Genomic DNA, 6,735 nt, shown 5'->3' with positions numbered 1-6,735 from the left:
CTTCCATCCCTACACCTCGTCAATGATACTACATAGGTCTCTCAGCAAAGTTTACTCTCTATTGGCGGAATGTGTTTTGGTTTACAACTTATGGCTATCGACACAACCCTTTTTGACATGATTCATTTTGAAATTTCGGTTTTCATAAGGGTTATATCCAATGGTGGATGACGCAAAGGAGGGTCATGCAAGGGATGTTTTTGTTGCAAGCCGATCTTGAATCTTGTTTCCGATTTAATTCAATCTTCATGCTGCTCTTCCATGTCAGCCAACAATCGCCAAGTGTTGCAATTAATGTCAAAAAGAAGCCGTTGAATGATGGTTCGCTGTCGTGGTCGGGGAACAATTCTGACCTAGGGTTTCTCAGGATTGGTTTTTGGCATGGGCTTTTGGGTCTGGGTCTAAAATCCAATTTAATTTAGTCTTCATGTTGCCTATTGTTGTGCTTGTTTAATTATTAAAATAGGCAAATTGTAGGAATAATTGAGTAACTTATATTAATAAAGAATAGTTTTATATTGTATGCTACCTTTGAGTTTTACTCATGACCTCTTGTCTAGTGTGTAGTCACAGCATATGAGTATGTAATTGCTATTAATGTCACATAGGAATTTTATAAAACATAAGTATGTTTATCATAAAAAATATATATATATGTTTATTTACTTTTAAAAATTAATAAAAAATAATAGAGGGGTGGTGGGGCAAGTAAAAGGAATATATATTTTTTTTTTGAATATTTTATTTTTTTTATTTATAATTCTAACTATTGTCTAAAATATTTTTATAATTTTATAATATTTTTTTTAGAAACATATATTAAGATCAGAAAAATGTATGAAACAACATGAATACATTTCATCCTCCCAAGCTACGATAGAATTTGAAATATGCAAAACAATCAAAACCCTAATATAGAGCTCAAACTATTTATATGTTTAATCTCTAAGGAAAGGCACAAGGAACATCACTGTCGTTACCAAAGGAATGAGAGGAGTTGGTCACAAAGGAGAGTGTAATATGTAGAATGCACCATAAATATGGAACGTCATTCTGGGCTACTGAGGAACCATGTGAAAATACTGAACGAGGAGGAACCCAAACACTTTCAATGCTGGAAACCTAGAATGTAGCACCGCACATAACACATAACAAGAAAACACACCAGGTAATACAACCGCATGGATCCCAAATTCGAAACAAGCAGTGGGTGGGCCTTGAGGCTAGAGCCCAACCCCTCTTAGTATAGTCCAAATCAATCTAGCCCCAACAGAAAAGGGAGCCCAACTCAATTCGAACCTTTCCCACAAACCAATGGCGACATCGATGCATCCCACGCCGTCGCACGAGACCTGACGAGAGCAAATTCACACCGCCGACGTCCAATATAACCGCCAACCCAGCCAACACAAACCTGTGTTGAACGCGTTGGAGGAAAAGTAGAACCCGGATCCCAAATTCAGATCCCACAGCCTCACCTCTTAAAACAGCGGCACCCCTACCCAAACCGACAGAATGTCGCCATTCACCATATAATTTTAGAGCTTTAATCTATAAAATGTAATTATGGTATTTTCTGGTTTGCCAGTTCCATATGATGAATTGTTTTAAGGGTAAATTCCTCATATGATACCTCATGTTTGGCTACTTGGACAATTTAGTACATGATGTATGAAAACAGACAATTTGGTACCTAAAGTTCTCAAATTTAGGCCATTTTGGTACTTATGTCAATTTTGACCATATTTTCAGGGTTATTTCCGTCATTTTATCTATACTTTACTTCATTTTTTCATAATACCTCCAAATTACCTCTAAATTATCACTAAAAATTAGATAACTCATCCACTTAGTATATGTGATGATTTACGTATATAAGTTTCATAATGTAGCTATCAATATAAATTAATTTTAATTATAAGTAATTAAAAAAATTATTTTTTAAAAAAATTACAATTGAATATAGGCAATTTATTTCCTTTGCATAAAATAATTAGGATACAATAAGTATATTAAGAAAAAAAATTATTTTTGATATATGCGAAGTAGATGCTAAGTGGAGTAAATATATCAATTTAATTATCTCCAAAGAGAGGCAATTATATGAAGAAATGAAGAAAAAAATACATCATGTTTAGGGCTAGAATGACAAAAATAACCCTAAAAATATTATCAAAATTGATAGAAGTACCAAAATGGCTTACAAATGAGAACTTCATATACTAAATTGTCCGTTTTCATACATCAGGTACTAAATTGTCTAAGTAGCCATACTTTAAGTACCATATGAGGAATTAACTATTGTTTTAATAAATAAAGATTTCATATCCACAAATAAGAGAAACAAATAGATCATGTGATCATGTCCAAAACTAAATATTTTTGGATGAAAAGGATTGACCCCATAAGTGTGGTTCAATGATATATTCAAATAAATAAATAAGTGTAGTTGAAACATTTTAGTTCAAAGCAATATTAGTCGTTGAATGATACGTAACTTCAAGATAAAATTACTATAAAAATTCATATAAAAAAACAAATGGTCGTATTATACTCAATCGGAGTATATATCACTAAGCTGTCTAAACTTAAAATATAAACTTTAAACTCAAAACCACCAAATCTGAAATATCACTTACGTGGAATTTAAGATGATAACCCGCACCTCTGACATGTATTGAATTATTGATGATTTGATGTATGCTCGTTTGAGAAGAAATGTACTGTATTTTTTTGTTAAAATAAATGTACTGTATATGTAGACATACATGGGGATATAAAACCGACAACCCACGCCTCTATGTGACTTTTACTCGATTCACAGTCTCACTATTACTTAGTCCCGCACTCCCGCCAACAATCAATTCGCTTGATGCTGAATTAAAAATATACTAAAATGAAAAGATACAAAAGAACATATATACAGTTAACGACGAGTAACTTCGACGAATTCATTATCTTTTCTATTCAGTAACTTATTAGTTTTTCAGACACAATTGATCTTAACCTTTAAATTTGAATTGTAAACAAATATTTTGGACGTGGGGGGTAAAACTTACTATTGGGAAGAAATAACAAGAAAAATGATGGGGAATGCTGTTATGGCAGACACTGCAAGATTGTGGGTGGCCGTTTAACCATTGGAAAATGGATTGGTTAGGCCGTTAAGCATTGACTGGTGTAATGATATCAGAAAAAGTCGTGTATACCCAAATATAAAATTTTCATCCCCTCTGCTCTATTCCTTGAAAATGTCTCAATATGTTCTTGTTGGTTGGCCTAACCTATCTAATGGTTAGACGGCTTCAGACGAGACATAAAAGACTTTAATAGGTCTTTAAGAAACTTTTCTAACCAACATAATTGTGGTCTTGCCGTCTAAAAAGACAAAAAAATAATTGTTGTGTTGGCATTTTATTAGAAACGTAAATGTATATAAATATAAATCCAGAGTTAAAAACCGAGGGAGATCATAGTGGTGAACACAATATGTCACACACCCCTCCCTACTTAACCAACGATTACATTGGACAAGAAAGATTTAACGGTAACCTAAGACGATTCCAGAAATAGTCGATACCTACTCACCAATAATCTTAAAAAAAGAACTGCTCTAATAACATTACAAACTAAAACTTTTGACATATTTGTAGAGACAACCTCTCAATTACATTATCACCAGAATGGACGGACCTTAGAAATAGTCTTTGAAAATGACATGCACCATGAACGACACACCTAATGACACGAGTAACACCCGAACTAATGACACCCTAAACCCTCGCTCAAAGGAGTTGGGACAACAAAACACTAAAAAAAACTTCAAAATAAAATAGCCTAAACATACATGGGGCATAAGACCCATGCCCACCCAAGTTAACTCTAACCTAGGCCCAAAACGAGCCCAGGCCCCCCAAGCACCCGGAGAGTGAACAACCCCAACCTCCATCCCGCCACAACACCATCGTGTCATCATCAATGTCGCCGTCAGAATAGCACTACATGAGTCCATGGCATAACGAGACAAACACCTACAAGAATTCAATCAAAATAGATGCATCATATCTGACCCGGAAACAAATAAGGTAAAAAGTCAACGCCTCCGACGTTTCCCCATCACAAATCACCTCCTTATCACCATCTCATACCATTGTCGAGATCAGACTAGCACCCTCAAGATCGACAACAAAAGCATTTCCGCTGTGCAAAACGTTGTTGCAAACCAAGCAAGAAAACTGCATTGTAAACCACACTTGGAACCGCCAGCCTCTTCTGATCCACCATGACCAACCGCCCAAGCTAGTCCACCAGTTGACCCATCTCAACTCTCGTCTGAACGGTCGTGTCAATAGACACGTTGTCGGACGGAAACCATCCATTTTTTTAAGCCTTATAATTCACCGGTTTTTGTGGAGCTCTCAGGATTCTTTAATTTGCTGTATTGGCACATATGTAGATTAGATGTGCAAATTTAAAACGTAGCTCACCTTGTCGCTAAGGAGGCTTTAATGTTGCCTTACACAACATATCGGCGGTCGTTGATGCCTGAAGACTTTCGTCTATAATGGTCCGTGAGCCACGTAGCTATGTTTTGTAAGTTAGAGTATGGTATTTCTCTTTTAGTTTTATAAGGTTTAACGAGATCACTATATGTACTCATTGATCTACTCTTCACTCTTGAATGAAAGTTTAAGTTTAGTTTTCACAACATTTTCTTTAAAACTCTGCAGCCCGTTAATAATGTGCTCATAAAACTCTACTAATTAATACCACCAGAATGTCACTGCATTGTAGATTCCATGATGGCAACTTCAACATGAAAACCTACTACTAGGGGTGTAAATGAGTCAAGTCGAGCCGAATACTAGGTTGTTTATGTTTGATTTGTTTTTATTCGATCGAGCTTGAGCCGGGTCAAAATTTGATTTTTGTGCTTCATGTTCAAGCTCGGCTCGGCTTGAAAAGACTCAAGTTAGGCTCGAGTAAGCTCATTTTATTAGATGAAATTAAACTAGAATTGAGCTGGTTTGAATCATACAAAATTTTAAATTTAGAAATTAAAAAAAAAATAAAATCTTATGTCATATCATCACACAAATTTTTTTTATTTGTAATAAACTAAAAAATACAAATCAAACTTGTTATATAACTTAAAGTATTTAATTAATTATTTTAGAAAGAAAATTTTCAGCTATTTCAAACTAATATTATATTTTAATATTATTTCTCACATATAAATTGTACTTTATATATAATATAAAAGTTAATAAGTCAAGCTTAATTAATAAATGAGTCGAGCTTTTAACAAGTTTGAACTAGTTCGCGAGCTAAAAAAGTCGAACGAACTGATTATTTGTTATTTAAACTCGGCTCATTTTCAAGGTCGGGTTAAATATTGAGCTCAAACTTGACTCATTTAACTTTACAAATTTGAGCCAAACGAACTAAACAAGTCGAACACAAGCGGCTCGAGCCTCCTTATCCGTAAAAACTAGTTCAGTTTCGTTTAAGATCGTTTCGTTTACAGTTTTACACGGTGCAACAGTTCCAGTCGGGCACGGCCTAAGTCCTAGACAGTACTCAGTGGAAAACAGCCGGTCATCTCTGATTTGTGCCTTTTAATTGGTATTCTCAATTACTCGCACTGTCCGTGAGCCTTTTGAAGACTATGGGGTACGTCTGATCAGAATCATCGTGCTAGACAGGAGTGCAAGATTTAAATCGATTGCCAAAAGGACAGACTGCCATGTCCAGCACCTGCACCACTCGTCACCACACACCGGCCGACCCCATGGAATCGAAATCTCACTGCAAGTGGAACCAAGCCAAAACTGCTACAGTAGTATCTACTTGGTCAGTAATGGTAACCAGAGAAAAATTGTATGTGCCATATTTGCTTGCTCTTAACTATTTTGATCCAACACTGTACGTAGTGTTGGAAACTAAATCCCAGGGAAGTTAACGATATGATATCTGTGTAGAGGGTCAAAGCTTCATGATCATGCAAGAAGAAAGAAGAGCTGAAGAGGTATGGCACAATCGTGGTCCCGAAACACAGAAATGAAGAGGGTCTAGCCAGAAATGTTCAAATAAATTTCCAGCAACATACATGACCATGACACCATGATAGTGATGAACTGATTACTATATATGTGACCACGAGTCCACGACTTGATAACTACAACCGTCCTATTATGGGGAGCAGCAGCCAGACCAACGCCACTCGACCACCCAAGTCGTAGATAAGTATACATAACATTTCTGAATATGCATGTATTTCCATGTGATTCCGCTTACCTTATTAATTGATATCCCCATCGGTCCATTATCATGTTTTGCAAGAGGTACTGTAAAGATGAGTGAATTTTGTGACAGAAACTTTTTTGTGAGACATACAAGAACTTTATTCACTGTGTCTATCTATTTCGAAATTTTGCTCATAACGAAGATTAGAATTTTCGCTTGATATACATTGTTAACTTATTTCATACGGACGTTTGACATCGGTGGCTATCTATCTAGCAGCTAAAACTCAGTTGACTTTGGCACAGAAAATTCACAGGACAACACTGTAGGGTACAGGAATGTGAAGAAACTAGACACACTAATGTGAATATCTGAGGTTATTGGGAAAAGGATATCTCAATTCATTTCCTCCTAGACTTGATGATTGTGGTTCCTTTTGTCCACTCCCACAGTACACACTACAAATGCTCGAACTTGCCCTCAGAAAAT

The sequence above is a fragment of the Argentina anserina genome, chromosome 7 (assembly GCF_933775445.1).
Source record: "Argentina anserina chromosome 7, drPotAnse1.1, whole genome shotgun sequence".
Classification (NCBI taxonomy): domain Eukaryota; kingdom Viridiplantae; phylum Streptophyta; class Magnoliopsida; order Rosales; family Rosaceae; genus Argentina; species Argentina anserina.
Note: the sequence above shows the minus strand (reverse complement) of the source record.